Raw genomic sequence first — 20704 nt, forward strand, 5'->3', positions numbered from 1 at the left:
TATGTTCCCTTTAATTTCTTCTTGGCTGTGTTAGGAAAAAAATTAATTCCATCTAAAAAACTCTGTGCATGTGTCAGAATAAGTGCAAAATTATGTGCTTTCACATAATACTCCCTTGCACCAGATGCCTCATTAAGTGCCCTAGCAAAGATCATATTGGTGGGTAGCATTCCCACCTTTTACTGGTGGCAATGGCACACAGAAGGGGCAAGGCAATGATGTAAGGGATGGGACTAGTAGAGGAGGGGCTATGATATAACCGTAAATATTTCTTCATACACAAGTAGGATCCATACGTTTAAAAACTGTAGTGTTTTCCAGTCATAAAAATGCCGTTTAGCCATAAAAGGATAGGCGTTATAGGAAGGTACCACGTGCCAATTCAATTCAAACAATTATACAGGGAAATAAAGAGATGTTTTTTGGAACATGTCTTCCATCTGTGTTCTCTTTCAGTGCAAAAGATGCTATACTTAATCATGAGACATGAGAATATGTACAATCTGTACAACTAGGCTTAAAAGGGCACATAAAGGTTTTGCTGGGCAACCAGATACAGATTGTCTGTGTAGAGAGCTGTACTTCCCAGCTGCCCATGAAAAATTTCCTAATCAGCAAGATAATGGGATTGATCACAATGAAGTCCTTTATTCATAACTTAGGTGGGGGCTGAAACCGGCCTGCTGAAATATGCAAGTTGAGAATCAGGCTCTATGTGGTTGTTAGCCTCCTGTCCTTCCAGCACCCAGGAACTATTGTGTCAGCTTGGGTGCAGGCACACACACTGCAAACTTTGGTAAAGAAGTAGGAGAGTTTGCATTCCTTCTCAAAAAACACCATGTGGCTGCACCCAGGCCGACACAATTGTTTCAGGCACAAGCAGGACAAAAGGGTAATGCTCTTAATTTAAGGGCCTAAGCCCCAAAATAGTGGCTTTCAAGCAGCATGTTGCTCACCATTTTATATTGCTCCTAGGATCCTGAAAGCATATGCTTATTTCTGAATTCCTGGCTTGGATGCAGGTTTTTGAGGCATAAAGACAATGAGCACTACAAAACAAAGGGGTATATTTATCAAAGAGTGAAGTTAATAGTGAAGTTCTGCCACTAGAGTGAAATTCCGCCACTCTCCATTCATTTCTATGGGATTTTTTTTAGGCGTATTTATCAAAGGGTGAACTTTCACTTTCACCCATTGATAAATACGCCTTTCAAAATCCCATAGAAATAAATTGAGAGCTGCAGAATTTCACTCTAGTGGCGGAACTTCACTCTTTGATAAATTTACCCCAAAGTCTCCTGTTGACTGGCAGTCCACGTGGTGCTACCAAATAGTTAACCACGGCCGTTATTTAGCACTTTATATGAGCTTTTTTCATTCTTATGTTGCTCCCCAACTCTTCATGCTTGTGTTGCTCCCCAACTCTTTTTACATTTGAATGTGGCTCACAGGTTAAAAGATTGGGGTTCCCCAGGCTAAATAAACAAATTAGGGAGGTGAAATGGAGGAGCTACAGTTTCTCTCATGTCCACATCTGCCAGTATCACCTGCCAAGGAGAGGCATCACCAGACAAAATTCTCTTCTTGAACAGACCAACTGCAATTTGATATGGTTGCAGGATGGTTTGTTGAAACTGCCCCCCTGAGGAGCCATAAATGCATAGATGATCGGAATAAGCCAAACAAATTTTAATTTGTAAATAAATAAATCCACCCAAAAGCTATGTTCTGTGAAAGGGGTAGTGTAATTGTAGATGACAATTAATGTTAAAGTTGTTCCTAATTCTGTTACATGAGACACAGAGACCAGGCAAACAGAGAAAAACAAACACTGCTTTTGACACCAATTGGATTTACAAATAACTTTAAAACAACTGTGTCATTAATGTATATTTCCAACCAGTTAGTTGAACAAAAAGCAAAGATAGTCAGAAGTCAATTGTTTTCTTTTTTGATGCCCTCAGTAAGGCAGTGAGGGAAATGCCCTCAGTGTCCTACTCTGTTAGAAACCCATTATCAGCATAAAAACGATATCATATTATTTTTACTGTCTCTTGAAAATAGGGATATATGGAATGTTTGTTACACTTTTTTGTCACCGTGTCCTGATGGCATCAGAGTCATTTCACAGGTCACTGTTATGCAAGCCTTGCCCTAAAAATAAAAAATAGATAAGAGTCAGGAGCAACTGAGGTAATGATTATTGTGAACACTAATGTTTATATACTGATAGGGTCGTTAGACCAGGAATGCATGCACATCCAGCCGTTGGTAGCTTGCAGCATAAGCATGTAAACAAAAGGGTTGCTTCATATGCAAGAAACACTATCCAACAACAACTGGATGTCTGAGAGTTTGTCTGTTTAGGTATTTTTCATGAACTATAAAGACAAAAGCTACCAACCTAGCAGCAGCTTGGCCTATGTATGAGGCCTTCTCAACTGAATCAATTATTCAGGGAGATTATCTGTACACTGGGAATCTAACATGGAGTAGCTTCTATTTCTATACTTGCCCTGTTTAGCTTAGTGAATAAGAAAGAACATTGATTTTTCATGATTAAAACAATAGGTAAAAGTGTATGTTCAGAACAAGCCATACTAACTTAACTCATGTTAAACAAGATGGTATACTGTCCCTTAAAAGCTAACCCACCCATCATTGAAAATCATGGAGAATGCACTTTAGCAGGGAATTTGGGTGGTTTGGCAATGGGTATAATGGCTGGGTTAGTTTTCCCAGCCCATTTCAATCTGGAGGTTATGTCTTTATATTTATTCATATTTGTTATTTATCTTTCTCTTCAGACCCACTCCTATTTCCATTTTATTCGGATTGCTAGGGCCAGTGGTACCCTAGAATCCAAATAACAGTTTTAATTCCCATCTTGAAATTCACAGAAAATGACTGACCAATTGTAAACTGTCTTAGAATATCACTGTTTGTGTAATCCTGAATGTTAATTTCGACATGAACTGAAGCAACAGAATACTGTCTGATAGGAGATCATCAATCACCCCACAATGGGTTTAAAGTTCACAGAACAGGAAAAAAACCCAATAGTGTGTACTGTGGTATTGGAGTGTATTATTAGCCATGGTAGACACATCACCAGACTGTGATAACCTGTCTTGACACGGTCATCTTATCAGTGACATTGCAAACGTGTATAGTAATATATAAACACAACCTTTGAAGCCATGTGGTGATGTGTACAGGGAGAAAGGGCAAATAAACTTGCACTTGTACTTTTATATATGCTCAGTGAGCCAAGCAGTTATCATATACTGTAAACATATAACATATGCACTGAGCTATACACAGCTACACATTCTGGATATAGGGATCCGGTCTAAAGCAGCAGTTTGGGCAGTGGCATATGGGTGCCTATAAAAGAAAAGTTGGTTACTAAAAAGAAAAAATCCCGCAAGCCTGCTGCTAGACAATTTCAGCTGAATGAGGTAGTAAAGCTGAGGGTGGTTGTCCAGAGACTGGAGCAGCAGTGATGGATAATACTTAGATGGACATTATTGCCCAACAGAATGGAAAGGGAAGGATGGTTAGTTGTTTAGAGATTTGGGTTTATTTATATTAAAATATTTTTTTAGCAGACTTAAGGTATGAAGATCCGAATCACAGAAGGATCCCTAATCCAGAAAACCAAGGACCTGAGCATTCTGGATGACAGGTCCCTTGCCTGTGCCATAAAACAAGAATAAACAAATACTGCTTTCAGTTACATTTATATTTGCAGATACTTTGATAACCATTTAAATGATCTTAATGTTACATTTTCTTTATGAATTTCTTATGCAAAAAAACAACTTTTGGGTGGAGATTTTGCCAGTTTACCTGTATTGCTGCATTTGAACACAAGGTGTACAAAGCACTTAGTACAATACTTACTAGTTTTATATACTCACTAACAAAACTAAATACAAGAGGCAGCAGGTATGAGCAGGGGGTATGAGAGGGCCAGATTATATCTTTTTGGTGTCATATGCTCATTTGGCATGAGTCATGACAAGAAAAATATCTGTAATTTCCTGAGTAACTGCGAATCTTGCATACCTAGCTACCTCTTGCCCAGCACCAGGGCTGTTATATCCTGAAGTGTGTCTATGAGTGAAGACACATGGAGCTACTAGTAGCAGCTACTTGTCATGGCTACAAAAATTGGCAATGCTAATAATTTACTGTGTCAACGTGTGATTTAGCAGAGGCAATTCTCAGCATTATCTATGGCAGCGTATTTTTTGGCATTTTGTAGCCGTGACAAGTAGCTGCTCCGTGTGTCTTTACACTAAGGGCTAGTCCACAGATTTTGTCGCCTGGCGACTAATCGCCTCGTCTTTTGAGCGACTATCTTCCCAAACTGCCTCAGCGTTTTTCCACATAGGCTACAATGCAAAGTCGCCTGCGCTAATGCACACGCGGTGATGCGTTTTCAATAGTCTCACTGAGGCAACTTCGGACGACTATAGAAAACGCATCGCCGCGTGTGCTTTAGCGCAGTCGACTTTGCATTGTAACCTATGGGGAAAAACGCAGAGGCAGTTCGGGGAGATAGTCGCTCAAAAGACAAGGCGATTAGTCGCCAGGCGACAAAATCTCCCCGAATCTCCTCGTGTGGCCTTACCCTAAGGGCTATGGCTGAGATTTGTTGCCTGCGATAAAAATGCATGACTGCGGGCAACAAATCTGCCAAAAATGCTTCCCTATTAGCAATGACAGAAATTGCAGATAGTAACACCAACATATCGCTTTGTTCTTCCAAAGTCATCAAACGTTGCCTCGGGAAGAAACTTTGGGAGACTTTCCGATGCGTTGGTCTTACTATCTGCGATTTCAGTTACTGCAATTAGAGAGGCATTTTCGGGAGATTTGTTGCCCGCAGTCGTGCATTTTTATCGCGGGTGGTAAATCTCCCTGTCTTTCACGCCCCTAAAGGTGGCTGTAAGCTGCGACACTGTCTGGAGGGTGACTAGGGTCTCAACCTTTTCACCACTGACAGGGGGAGGGTCAATGGCATTTATGGGCAGGGTTATGATGGATTTGATTAGGTAAGTTGCATGTCAATTAGCAGACAGGTCTGCCTGTTTTTTTTAAACTTACCTGGTTTTCAGAAAACTGGGCAGGCAATTTAAAAAGTATTGTCCAGTTCCAAAGCAAACAGGTGGCAATGCTACCGTATCCTGTCAGATAAGAAACCCATTGGGCAACTGACCTCACCAAACAAGTGGATCTGTTAGTGTATTGCTACTATCTGCTAGCATAATATTCAGCACTATCCAATTACTGTATTCTAGTCTGCTTTTACACAGCAGTTAATCCCTTTCTAAAATGATAATGGTTAGTGAATGTACCTATACAGCGATTATTTCACCTGCAATTCCTATATACCCTGATGAATACCTGGGCGAATGGGAGCAATTCCTGCCTAGATCTTGAGGTAAGCATACATCTGCATTGGGTAACACACACCCCACATTTGGCCTTTCAACTGCAAAACAATAAACCAGCAGGGATTTCTAAATTATTATTACAGTATTGCTTGCGTAATTTAAAAACTTCTGGCACTACCTTCCTTCTTAGAAAAAAGCGGGTAAAAGAGGAATTAATAATTCTTTATGAGAGCTTGAAATGGAAGACACCCACTAGGACTGTAATGTACTGTATAACGCAGTAACGAGTATTTGAACTGGCTCCACTGGCAACTTTCATTATTCTTCTTTTGTGTATGTGGTCTACTTTTTGTATTGTTAAAGTAAAATGAAAGATAAAAACTTTAAAAAAACTGGACTGGACTTGGGGTAGGCAGCAGAGAAGATATGTGCCTGGTGCCCCCTTCCCCCAGCTTTGCGCCCTAGGCACATGCTTCTTCTGCCTATGCCTAGTTCCCTGTCACTATCACATTTACAAACACTATAGTCGGCAGCTAATTAACCTGCCTGTGTATTTTTGGAGTGTAGGCAGGGCTTTATTTAGGTCCGGTGCGGTCCGATTTCTGGTTCCGCAAAACCATCACTTCTGGGGACGACACTATGGAGCAACTGTGTAACTTTAGTGCAGTGCACTGAATCCATCTTTACTTATTATTACAAGTATCTTGCACAATAAGAAAATGTAACATTTAGCAATCACTACCTAAGAGAACATATTATAAGTACATTTCACCATTTAACCATCAAAATACCCTGAGCAACTGTGCCACTTATCAGTCAAGCACTCTCTGTAGCTTCTTAAATGGCCAGCTCTCAAACCTTCTTTTTTTCAGGGGGATAATCAGAATTCCTGTACTGGTGGGTACCACTGAGCTACTGACTTGCTACATCTACTTGTTGAAATGACCTTAGTGGTAGTACCTGATGCTGTTTGTCTTACAGGACTACATGCTGCCCATTAGTATAGCAAACACTACAACATCTCAATTGGAACTGCACCAAAGTTTTCCACTCTGTCCTAAAGAAACTCCAATGTTGCAGATATTTTATTCTCAGGGGCACAAACTTTTTCAGTGTACATTGTACTCAAATTTAGACTAAAAAGTAACTAATAACACAGTTGGGTTACCATAATTATGCAATATATTAACCTCTCGCTAACTACTAGCATTTGCTTGAAATGTTTATATTTTTCATTTTTTTAAATATTTAAACTCCTTAAAGCTTGTATTGCCTGTCTTGCCTCTCAATCTACTTTACCCTATAACCTACCTCATAAGACAGTCAGACATCCTTGCACTAAGGCACGCATATGTGGAAATATTACAAAAGGCAATTCTTTTAAATATTAGGGTGTTTTTAGTGTTTGCACATTCCTACACACAATCCAGCAACAAGTGTTATGAAACTAAGTGTGATTGAGTCAAGCTTCAATAACCCTTTCAGAGATAAATGTGCTTTTGTCAGCTTGAGATTGTATTAGGCTAGGGAAAACTATTTCCCTGAACTGAGCCTGTATGTATACTGTTTGAAAGACTCCTGGTCTACCAAACAGTATCTCATAGGTGAGAAAACACCCAAAACAAACAAAACAAAACAATCACAAAAGAGATTGACACAAAAGAGATTAACATGTAATTTCAACAAATCATTCTTCCCCTCTATAACATTTACATAATATATATATATATCAGTTAGTGACACTTATCTGCTAGCACAATAAGGGCACTTGATGTATAGTCTTAAAAATAATCTGTTTTTCATTTCACCTTATATTGCTGGGTTTCATGGTATTTCTGTAATACAGGAGAGGGCTAATTTAGTGTTCACTAAAAACATATATTCTATTACCAAGAAATTTAAGGTCTATCCTGCCCATTTATTTTCAAAGACATTATCTGTAAAACAATTGTGAAATTCCCTGTTAGAAAGCAACTGCAAAACTGCTCAACCACACTTAACTCAGTTTTTGCTGGACTACAAATCCCAGCATCAAGGTTAACAAGGTTAAGGTATGCTGGGAGCTGTAGTCCAGCAACATCAGGGTTGTATTCTTAAAGTAATATTGCTCAATAAAACTTTTCCCCTGGCAGCATCAAAATGCAAAATAAGCCTCTAATAAGAATTCCAGCAGTGTAAATGTTCTTTGTTCCTGCATTTGGAGTTGAAAATATGAAGTACAGTTTTCCAGCACTGAACAAGTCTGTTCTTCCTCCACATGTTTTTTTCCAGTTTAATATAACGACCCCAAAATTGCACAATAATCTCTGTATGTAAGATAAGAGCAAGATGGATGACATACCGCTAGGAATCAGCATTCTCATTGGTCAATTCTCTTGCATCTGTAAAGGTGGCCATACACGAAGAGATCCGTTCTTTTGGTGATTTTACAAACGAGCAGATCTCGCCCCGATATGCCCACATTGAGGTGGGCGATATTGGGCTGATCCGATCACGGGCCCTAGGGCCCAACAATCGGATCATAATGCAGCCAATACGAGGGGTCGGATCATGGGAACACATCTACAAACATATTTGATCTGACTGCATTTTTAACCCTCCCCGATCAACATGTGGCCACTTTCAGGCAGATATCAATCGGTGAAGCTTGTCGGAGGGCCCCACACATGGACCAATAAACTGCCGACTCAGTCTGTCGACAGCTTTTATCGGCCCGTGTATGGCCACCTTTAGTTTTAGGTTAGTTGAAATGGTGAATTGGCTTCCATGTGTAATAAGTTTTTTCCTCAACTTTTATAGAGAACTAGGGGTGCAGCGGAATAGCTTTATAGTTGGGTTTAGTGTAAATTAGTGTTTTTTTTCGAGAACGATCAGGCCATAAAGCCCGAGGCCGGAAGCACAGAAACCACAAGTTTTTCTCATCAGGCAACTTTGGAAAAAATTAATCGCCACTAGGGTTGCCACCTGGCCAGTGTTTTACCGGTCTGGCCGGTAAAAATAATGGCCGAACCCAATGTTATTAATAGGGAAAAAAGATAAATATATAGAATGGCCGGTATTTTTTTTCAGAAAAGGTGGCAACCCTAATCTCCACATATGTTTTACCACTGCCTATTTAGATTATTGCTGGTGGGGAGGCATTTGACAAGATTAGTCACCCTGAGAAAAGGTGATTTAGTTCGAGCAACTCATCTCCTCATGTGCCATTGCCCTTAGGGCTTGACTCTTGAAACAATGTAGTAGAAGTCAGGCCTCCTCCAAGTTTGTTAATTGGCTAACTTCTGCTACATTGTTTCAAGAGTCAAAGGAGCCAGGAGTGCGGAGAATATAAACAGTCACTGTTTACTGCTTTCAGTAGCAATTTACATTTTGGCTAGAGGTTGGGCATTTTTAGTAGTTTTCTGCACAAAACATTTTACCACCTTTAATATATTGATATTGGTAAATACAGATGATCTCCTTTTCTGTCTGTTTAAATAAGGTGGTCACAACCTAATTGTTTTCCTACCTTATTATTTAAAATGTTTAATTTGGCTGAGTCTTTGTGTAGTTCACATCATTCCCAACTTTTGTTAGTTGGAGCTTGTGGTATCGAATAAGAAGGGCAACCATGTGGGAGTTTTAACCTTGGAAAAGCAAGTTGTATAATAAAATACTAGAATTCTTTATCAAACAGATGAAATGCATTGCAGATGGGGCCAGACCACTGATGACATTCACATAATTTGCCTTAAAATCTTAAATCTTGCAGTATATGGACAAATAGTTCTTGTTTTTACCAGCTTTTAGCATGCAGTGCATTAATGACCTTAAAGGACCAGTAACATAAAGTTTTAAAAAAATTCGTTCCTACTTACCGATTCTTTGATTGCGCTCCTCTTCAGAAACGGCGACAGGGCGACGATCCATCGTGCGCCGCTCGATTTCTCCACCCTGGCTATCTCCTATAGAAGGCAGGGAGGACTAATCGAGCGCTGCACGAGGGATTGTCGCCGTTTCTGAAGAGGAGCGCAAGCAGAGAATCGGTAAGTAATTTCTTAATAAAGACTTTGCGAATTGAAAGTTAAAACTGCCTTGGTGTTTTTTTTTTTGTTAAGAAGAAACAAATTTTTATTTAAAAAAAATTATGTTACTGGTCTTTTAAATGGGTGGTTCACCTTTATGTTACATTTAAATATGTTATAGAATGGCTAATTTCTAAGTAACTTTTTAATTGGCCTTCATTTTTTTCATGTTTTGTTTTTTTTTTAAATAGTATTTAATATCATATTGCCTTCTTCTTTTGACTGTTTCTATCTTTTAAATGGGGGTCACTGGACCCATTACAAATATTCAGATATATTTATTACTTTTCTTTCTATTTTAGGCCTTCCCCCTTACTCGAGTCTTTTATCAGTGCATGGTTGCCAAGGTAATTTGGACCCGAGCAACCAGACTGCTGAAACTGCAAACTGGATCATTTGGCGCATAGAGTTTTCAAGTTAATTGTACTCTGGTGCCCTCCACTGAAATATATAGGTACTGATTTAGCTGAATGTACAGTCAAACTGAATTCAAAATATACTTTAAAGCACTGAACAGCTGGCAACATTTTTTCAAGTAATGGAATTTTGGGGGATTTTGATCAAATATTAAAATGCAGATCATGAATCAAAAGTTATGTATATTCAATGCCTAATCATTAAAGTGTGACATGAAAGCCACCAAAAATATTGCCTAATATATTCTTAGAGAACAAAAGTACTAATCTTCTATTTTCTAATGACACATCAATAGCAAAATCACATGACTGTTTCCAAAATATATAATGCATACATGTATGTACACTTAGGGGCACATTTACTAAGCTCGAGTGAAGGATTCAAAGTAAAAAAACTTTGAATTTCTAAGTTTTTTTTGGGGTACTTCAACCTTCGACTTCGATTCGAACGATTCAAACTAAAAATCGTTCGACTATTTGACCATTCGATAGTCGAAGTACTGTCTCTTTAAAAAAAACTTCAACTACCTACTTCGCCACTTAAAACATACCGAGCACCGATGTTAGCCTATGGGGACCTTCCCCATAAGGTTTCTAAGCTATTTCTGATCAAAGGAAAATCTTCGATCGATGGATTAAAATCCTTTGAATCGTTTGATTCAAAGGATTTAAATGTTTATTTTTTCTTCGATCGATCAAAGTATTTGCGGTAAATCCTTCGACTTTGATATTCGAAGTCGAAGGATTTTACTTCGATGGTCGAATATCGAGGGGTTAATTAACCCTCGATATTCGACCCTGAGTAAATGTGCCCCATACTGTACACTGTTCACAGCACCCATTTGATGTTGATTTTTAAAACTTACACAAACTGCTTACAATGTTATACATATGCCACACACTTTCATTTTCATAAAACAAGAGAACTGTCACCCATCAATGATTTTCTTGAAAATACATATCCACGCTGGAGGAAAAACTGTTTTGTTTTTTTATTTCAAGGCTAATGTTTTTTTCCAGTGTTTAATCTAAATGTAGCATTTTCACTTGATGTCATAATATATAAGAAAGAAAAGAATGTAAAAGCTTATCAGCATCACAATTCCATGAGTTTGGCTTTTTAATGGACCTAAACTACTGTTCCATTTGTCCCATTTTGAAAATCCTCAACATAACCTCCTGTTCTTATCCCTTCATACTAAAAGGCCAGAGGGAAATACAAATGGTACAATTTGAGGCCATCCAGTGGCTGCCAGTTCCCAGAATTATCCATTGCTGGGACTTTCCTGCTGATTTAACAATGATGCGTGGCATATTAGGGGTGACTTGCAGTAATGGTTTACAATTTGCAGAGTATATGGGGCAATATAAGTGACACACATACTTCTGGCACAGCTGATGACCTTTCATGTTGATTTAGGAAGCATCAGCAGACTATAAGATTCATCCAGAATGATTATGATCCAACATGATTGCATGACAGTCTGTTGAAACTGACTGCCAAAGGACCTCTCCAGAGAATTATGGTCAGGCCAAAATTAAGGCAAAAAATTGCTGTGTCTGGTTGGTTGTAATTCAACAACAGCGAGGGGGTGGCAGGTTGGGTTTCCCTGTTTAATTTTGTCTTTGTCAAGTCAGATTACTGCCCAAACACCACTGCATCCAGCCTTAGGTGTGGGGAGGGGTGACTTACACAATTTAATACTCTGGGACTTACCCAGAGCCCTTTACACACCATTTCCCCTGCCTAGTAATGCCATGTAGCAACTCTGAACTATGTTGGAAAGACATACTAAGCCTCGTGAAATGTTGAGTGTATACATTTAACCTGACTTGCTAAGTTTGGGTTTGTTCCTGAATTTGCTCACTGTTGTCCTACATTGTTTAAATACCCTTATCTAACACACGGTATATAAAAAATGCTGGGTGGGCAAAAATAACTATGTGGGGTTACTAAATCTCCCCTTAAGGTAAACGCTGCTAGAGCCCATGACCACAGTCACCTAAAGCCATTAACTTCAATGACATCCATCACCCTCTACCATCAGTGCAGGGGCATTTTTGTGCTGGCAGAGAAGATGCTCCATGTAACATTAACCCAATGACCATGTTTTGTGTATCATGGTCAGGTTAAGGCACTGGCTTGATTCCTTCTTGTGCCAGCTGAACTGGCATCAGTAATGCAACTTGCAACTAATCTATCAAACTGGAGCAAGTTTGCATCTGATTTCACAAATGAATCATGCATTATTTTGCACCATGCTGGGTAAAAAAATGGCAAATTGTGCATGCAGCATGTGTTTAAAAAATTAGCCTTTCTATTTCAAAAGTAATTTACCTGTGAAGATGTTCACCTTCAATTCAAACTTGATAATTATCCAAAGTAAAAGCCTGATCTGAGCAAATGTTCCAGCCTGAAACTGTGTCTCCAGCAATTTATGACAGTATAGCATAAGTATTTCATGATACTTTTTGGACCGCAAGCATGTGGAATAAATATGGGGAATATATGTTTCAGGCTTTGACAAATAGAAGGGCCCAGGCCCAATACTGCACCAGAACCTGTGATCCTTCTAGCCTGGAAACACAGGAATGTCTTAGCTACTATAAACTGAAACTGACAATGCCTTTACATTAGGGGGCAGATTTATCAAGGGTCGAATTTCAAGGGTTAATAAACCCTCGAATTCGACCCTCAAAGTAAAATCCTGCAAATTCAAATATCGAATTCGAAGGATTTTAGCGCAAATACTTTGATCGAACAATCGAATAAAAATCATTCGATCAGAGTAATTTGAATTGAACAATCGAAGGATTTTTATTTGATCATAGAAAAGTGCTGGGGAAGGTCCTCGTAGGCTAACATTGAACCTCGGTAGGTTTAAACTGGCGAAGTATGTAGTCAAAGTATTTTTTAAAGAGACAGTACTTTGACTATCGAATGGTCGAATAGTCGAACGATTTTTAGTTCGAATCGAAGTCGAAGGTCGTAGTGGCCTATTCGATGGTCGAAGTACCCAAAAAATTACTTTGAAATTTGAATTTTTTTTCATTCAAATCCTTCACTCGAGCTTAGTAAATCTGCCCCTAGGTGTTCACACGGATTAGCTAATAAATGTAACTTTTAATTCTGTAAATATGTGTAGCTGATACCTGTTAGATTGCTCACTGCTTGTTTCGAAAGGCCACCAATTGGCTCTGCTGCTGTAAGCCTGCATTTTTTTGCAGGCTGAGAGAAGAGAATTCCCTCTCTTCTGCAGCTCCATTTATCTCTTCCACTTAAGTCTGGGTATATTTTTGGGCTGATTCCTGAACTACTCTGTGTAGCCGCACTCAGGCTGATGCTGTGCCTGACAGTCTAGTGCGCTGCTTAATTAAAATCCACAGGTGGAGAGAAGCTTTTCAAATGCATTGTGTGTCCTTGGCCTTATGCCACACATGGCAGATTCTCAGCTCGAGTATAAAAACAGGCTATTAATCAGCCCCGAAACCTGAATCAGCGCTGTCTGTGTTTATCCACAGCCAGGGTTGGATTACCTGATAGGTAATCTGTCTAGTTTAGGGGCCCAGCCCTGGGTCAGGCTGCCAACTGCATCCCTGGCAGAGACAATCTGGGCACCTGATTAACTTGCAGCTGTTGCGATGTGGCATGTTTACACGCACACACAGGGGGTTATTTACTAAAACCTGCCTTTTCTCACATTATTTTCTCACTTTTTGCCAAATGCCCTTAATTTACCAATAATTATTATCGATAAAATCGGTGCAGGAAAAAGTTTTGAATAAATCAAGCAAAGAGCCCGAAACTATTGAGAATCCTGAAAGTAAAAAACATCTTCCAAAGTTTAAAGGGACCATCTGTCATTGACTTCTACATGATTTTGACAGCTTCTGTTGTATTTTTCGATTCAGATCTTTAGCAACTTAGGAGCATAAAAAAATCTAACATTTTTATATTTTTTCCCTTTGGATTTTTTTGCCCTTTAAAACTCAACCAGAAAAAGTAGAGGCTTGATAAATAGGCCCCTTAATGTTGGCATAATGTAATGTAGTGGAGGGGCAGCCCATCAGATAAAAGACTTCCGCAAGGGCGAAGGATGGAAGATTATTTGCAGCTTTTGAGCGCATCACACTATTAGCTAGTTAGCTACTCCAGTGACTACTCCTACTGCATGCACCCTCCACTGCCACATATATATATGTGAGAATTCTTAATGAATCAGATGAAAATTGAGCATAGGACTGGCCAGATATGGGATGACTTTGACGTAGTTAGCCAGTTTAAATATATTGCAATATATGGACAAACAATCCCTGTTTTGTTTAAAGGGTAAGGCATTTTTCAGTAGCAGTATGCACAAAATGTCTCTGTCTTAAATATATTGATAATGGGTTGAGTGTAGAGGCCCAGTGTATAAGCACCTGAGGAAGGGCCACTGGGCCCGAAACATGTCGTGCACTAGTTTTGAATAAATAAATCACTGAATCAGCAATTGGTTCTCCAGAGTCCATTCTATATATTGTGAAAGTCACTAGGTCTGGCGGTGCCTAACTCCAGAGCCGGGCCAAGCCGGGCAGGCGCCCTAGGCAGCCTGCCCGGCTGCTGCGCCGGCTAGTTGCGCGCTCCTGCGCATGCGCGGAAAGACACTTCAGCGCATAGACGCTTCTGCGCATGCTCGAATCGACGCATGCGTTCGCGTACTCACACAGATGGGCGGTCAGCAGAGAAGGGACCGGACTAGGGGTAGGAGTAAGTACGTGCCTGGCGCCCCTCCACCTTTGCGCCCTAGGCACGTGCCTACTCTGCCTACCCCTAGTTCCGGCCCTGCCTAACTCTGAAGTTGAACCAAACTAAACAACGAAAGGATTACATCATCCAACAACACATATCTGAGTGCAGAGGACCGCTTGTGTGTGTATATATGTGTATGTATATATATATATATATATATATATATATAATGATTCCAAATGGGCAGCACACCGCCTTTAGAGCTTACCTCGGGTGCAAGGTAAATTAGATAGGTAATAAAGCAAGAAATGACCAGCAACACCGAGTTCTTTGATGAAAAAATCAAAATGTATTCAAGTTACATGTAAGGCGTTACATGTAACTTGAATACATTTTGATTTTTTCATCAAAGAACTCGGTGTTGCTGGTCATTTCTTGCTTTATATATATATATATATATATATATATATATATAAATATATACATAAATCTGTTGATTGCCATTTTCAACTGGCTTCAAAGTATTTGTAAAGGTGCGTGACTGGGTCTTGGTGCAAGTGAGGTCAGGCTGCAGGACTAAGGCTACAGCCAAACAGTTTATACTACTTTAATCATCTCTTCTGGCTGCAAAGTATTGGTACCACTGTCTCTGTAACTGGGTGTGTGGGACTGCAAGCTGGCTGGGACTAATCCTACTTAGTGATCTTATTGGCAGGTCTGGGGTTAATAAGGTCTCATGGCCATTGCACACAGTGTGTCATGAAATGTTTTAGTTCACAATATGTCAATAAAAGGTGAGGCCACTGTGTCTGTCTGCTGTTGCACTTTGTGCTTCTAATACTGCCATTCCAAAGATGGAAAAGGGTGTGTTTTTGTAAAATGGTATTGTACCAATTGTATTGGCTTTTATCTTGCCTAGGGCCCCATTTATACTATACAATTATGTAACCAGTATATAATAATCACGAAGACCAGTGGCCAGACATTTTGATGAGTGTAATAATAGGACCCTCAAATTTGAGAGTTACAGGTATAGATAGAGTAGTTCCTAATATAAGGGGTGGGAATATTTATTCTGAGTTATTAAAAATAGAGACCAGATGGATTTTTTACTTAGGCACAAGGCAGCCCCTGGTCTAATTTTTGGCTATTTTTCTTTTACATATCCTGTATATATTGTTCAATGTTCAGCCTATGACTAAGTGTCCCTGGTAGACACAAAACGCATCAGGCCTTGGTTCTTAATTATGGAAAATAAAATGTAAGCCTTTTTAATCTTTTTACAATCTGACTCTGACTTTACTACTTTGTGGGTCCAGGCTTGTGACAGCCTCTTTTGAAGTTTCCTAGGGCCCCATTTAGTCTTAATCCAGCTCTGTCTAAAGCCCGAGTATCCATCACATGTTACATAAGCCTTTGTTGATTGCAACACTGATTGCTGCACTGGGTTTTCATTATTTCACTTTTGCTGAAAATGCCCTAGAGACCATTGTGCATGATGTTGTCGTATGGTATTGCTACTATTAATTCTCTCTAGCGATCATTCGTAGCATCTTCAGCCAATGCCTCAGAGACCATTTAGGCATTTCATCTGCTGTAATTGCATTTTGGCATTTTTTTTCGTTCTGCACTCACACTTCAATGTTGCTGGTACAAACTATGAAGATGCATTCTCGTGATCCATATTCTTTCCAAAGACTCCTCTCCCCTCCAATTTACGACCCTAAAACTGATTAACCTCCATGCATGTACAGAGCACCACAGTATAGAATGTTGTGTCATTTGGAATTGTGCTGTTAATGCATGCAGCATGTTGTGAATTTGTCCTTTTATTACCTGTTCAGCAACATTTTTAAAAGCACAATAAAAAAAAGATGCATTTTCATCATAAAAAAAATGACTACTGAATGAAAGTATATATAACAAAAATTTTAAGATAAGAAACATGGTTTAATTACCATGTTTGTAAAAGCAGGGCCGAATTTTGCGTCAGAGCGCCAGGCATCATCCACCACCTTACCCCCCAGGATAACCCCCCAGGCAAGTGCAATATAATTATTTTACAGAGGGGTCAGGAAGCACAGAGATCTGCGAGCCTGGACCCCAGAATGTCCCGCAATTGCACTCTCTGCTCTAGTGGTGTGGCCCCTGCCAGGCCTGCTCCAGTGCTTGTAACAGTAAGCACCAGGAGCAAGGGGGACGGCATCAGAAAGTAAGGACCACGAGAACGCCTCTGAACCCATTACATGGCTGACCATCATGTCATTTTGAAACCAAAGGAATGAATATTGTCAATTACCCATTGCTGCTATAACAGGTACTGGTGAGATTAGGCACTGATATTGGGGATGAGACCTGATTTGCAAGTTGTAGTTGGTGTTACAATACATCCCACAAGTGTTTATCTGGTTTTTGGTCAGTATAAGTGCAGGGAAGTAAGGTTTATTCACTGCTTTCTGCCAATACAATAATGATCTTGAATAAGGGCATTATTATGCTAAAAAAGATACATTTTCACAAACCAGGAAGCACAGAATTTTCAACAATGCCATTAAAGGAATTGTTCAATATAAAAATAAAAACTGGGTAAATAGATAGCCCAAGCAAAATCTGAGCTGCATGCTAAGGATCAATTGCAAATTCACTTTACAGTTAAACCCATGTGGCCCCCCTAAAGTCATTGACTAACTCAGAGTTAGAGAGCTGAAAAGCAGGAAGTTGGGTTCTGGCTATTATGTAAGACATCCAGTCACTCGAACCTCTATAGATTACATTTTTGGCTAACTAACTGTATTAGAATGTTTTATTATTTTGCATAGCCTATCTATTTACCCAGTTTTTATTTTTACACTGAACTGTTCCTTTAAGGCTCAGTTACAAATTCAACAATGTGTATTTTCCCAGAATTCCAGTATAAGCTGGTGCAAATCAACTTCTACTTTGGTAAACTGTATGCAGGTTTTTCATAGTGCAAACAGTATCACTTCCAGTGGGCAAAAAGCATTGATACTAGCATAACTTTGATTCACTATATCCAAGTCAGTTGATCATGTAGGTACAACATGCTGTGGGAACAGTGGCCCATATAAGGGGGCAGCTGGTCCTGAAGGGCTCTCACTACCAGGTTATGAAGGTCCCTTCCTTACAGTGCTGACCCGACCTGTCAGTCGCTGCTGCCCAAAGCAGCCCCCCTACTTGGTATCCACTCCACAATCATCACTGGAAAAGTAGAGGAAATAAATTAAAAATGGCTGCGTAATGCATGGCCATCTTTGAATTTTTTAGAAGTTTGGCAACAACAGCAGAGAGAGAGCTTTGGAAAAGTTTAAGGTATTCTGCTTTGATGAAGTAATGCATCCAATCTATTAATTTATGCAGTGATCCTAATGGTATGTCTGAAGTTGATGGAGTGTTTATTGGTCATATCTGCAGTGATCTTACTAGCAAGTCTGGGGTTAATGGAGTTCTCATCAGCTATTTCTGCTGTGATCTTACTGGCATATAGGGGGTTAATGGAGTGTTCATTTGACATTTCTGCAGTTATCTTACTGTCATGACATGCAGATTACACAGTGTGCCATGGTATGCTTAGGGCCATATGTCATTAAATAAAAAAATGTATATCCAGTTTGAAGGTGGGCACACATGGTCTGATAAAATCTGACAACCTATCCCCCTCCTGTCTGAGCTTACTGGCCCATGTATAAGCCCATGAGGGACCCCACAAATCAATCTATGGTAAAAAAAAAAAAAAATTGGGCAGGTCTGAAAATCCCATCTGCTGGGTCCTCATAGGTACACAGTATGATCAGATCAGCCCATTTTGGCCAGAGCACGGGTGGAGAAATCAGGCAAAGATCCCCATGTTTGGTGAGCTCTAAATGTATGGCCATCTTAAAACCTGATGTGCTACATCTTATTCATCTAGTCATCATTTTGCCCATATCTGTGGGCACTGCAGAGGGTAACAGTGATCCTTGAAAAACAATAATGATTTTATCTTGAAAACCTGATTCAGTTATCACATTATAAAAAAAAAATTGGGCAGGTCTGAAAATCCCATCTGCTGGGTCCTCATAGGTACACAGTATGATCAGATCAGCCCATTTTGGCCAGAGCACGGGTGGAGAAATCAGGCAAAGATCCCCATGTTTGGTGAGCTCTAAATGTATGGCCATCTTAAAACCTGATGTGCTACATCTTATTCATCTAGTCATCATTTTGCCCATATCTGTGGGCACTGCAGAGGGTAACAGTGATCCTTGAAAAACAATAATGATTTTATCTTGAAAACCTGATTCAGTTATCACATTATAATCCTAGAACCATATAGTAGCTGGGGCTTTAGCTTTTATTCTTTAAACAGGGTGTGACTCCTAAAGGTGAAGTCAACTTTTGTTTTGGGTTACTGTTCCTGTAACTAATGCTCCAACCGTGAGACACTGCAAAAAATGTTTTGCAGTATCTCACTGTCATACGGGCAGTTCCCTGATCTAAAACAATTCATTGGAGTAGGGGCACAATATAGCAATGTCATGTGCCTTATGTGTATGAGCCATGGTACTAACTTAAGGAAAGTAAAAGCTCCACAAAATGTTGTTCTTTGTCCAGAAGAGGGAGCTCTATCACCTTTCTGTAAGTGGTTGGAATTGGAGTTTTTGAACACACTGCAGTTCGGTTTCCAAGCTTACCCCTCAATGTTTTGAGGAATTACAATGGCCAATGTCTTGCATTGAAAAGTATGCAAAAGTATCAATATTACATCTTCTTTATGGTAAACAATTTGATTGGCAAACAAAAGTCCAAGTATTATTTAGAACAGAGTTTTTTCTATGCAACAAATCAAACCTATAAAATCCTTTAGAACCCTAAAGGTGGTTATTTTGACTGCCTTGTGGATTACCAAATAGCAATAAACAGTAGTTTTTAGGTTTCCCAGAAAGAGGATGCTACAGGGGAGGTTTTCATTTTAATTTAACCTCCATCCACCTAATGACTGGTATCGTACTGCAGGATATGTTTATGACCTACAGCTGAATATGTCACACAGTTCTGCAGTTGGTGTGTTCGTTAATAAGATATGTAGTTGGTTATAGACCATATACAGACCAAGTATACATTTAGAAAACAACATGTCCTGGCTTAAAGGATCTACTGTGAAAATGAAACTTAAATATAAGCTTCATCTCACTGAAATATGCCACTTTCTAGATATAATCAATTAAAATGATATACCATTATACAACTCTCAGCAACATTCATGCAGATGTCAGGGTCAGATTTTGACAGGTAGGTCTAATACGTCTTTATGGAGGGCTCCTTTTCCTAGCAGATGTATTAGAGCTAACTCAAATAACTTCAGTACACAAACAAAACAACTGACTATTGTTTAGTGAAGTGTAGCATTCAACAATTTTTAGAATAATTTCACCACAAGAGGGCATTGTTTCATATCATGTTTAGAGTTGATCCTCAACCAGTGGCTACTGAGCAACTTGTTGCTGATCAACCCCTTGGATGTGGCCCCCAGTGGCCTTAAAGCAGGTTTTGGTTGCATACAAAACAAGGTGTACTGTCAACCAGAGCCTCCTATATGTTGTCAGTTCATGTAGGGGCTACCAAATAGCATCTTTTATTTGCCACCCACAGAAAAATGTTTAAGCTTGTGTTGCTCCCCAATTCTTTTTATATTTGAATGTGGCTCATGGTTAAAAGATGTTGGGGACCCCTGTTCTTGTTTGATTGGTCATGGCAGATCCCATCAATATATGCAAGCACAAATATGCTAATAAGCAAGTCATCTTTTGTACAATAACCTATATGATTATAATTTATAAATATGTATAATTAAAACAGTAAACACAAACACTACATATAATATTTGTTTTAACCCTTTAAGTGCCATCAGAATCTCCCATTTCATTTGCACTCTTTTTTTTTTAACATTTTGTGCTCTCTTACGTTAGGGGAATTTCCTGGGGGGGGGTTAGTTTACCTAGAAAAATTATACATTGTCTTTTTCAGGAGAACCTGAACTTTCTAAATCTGGCAAAATTTCTTTCTATTTCTGGAGCAAAATTTAGAGCT

Source organism: Xenopus laevis, chromosome 2S (genome assembly GCF_017654675.1).
Source record: "Xenopus laevis strain J_2021 chromosome 2S, Xenopus_laevis_v10.1, whole genome shotgun sequence".
NCBI classification, from domain to species: domain Eukaryota; kingdom Metazoa; phylum Chordata; class Amphibia; order Anura; family Pipidae; genus Xenopus; species Xenopus laevis.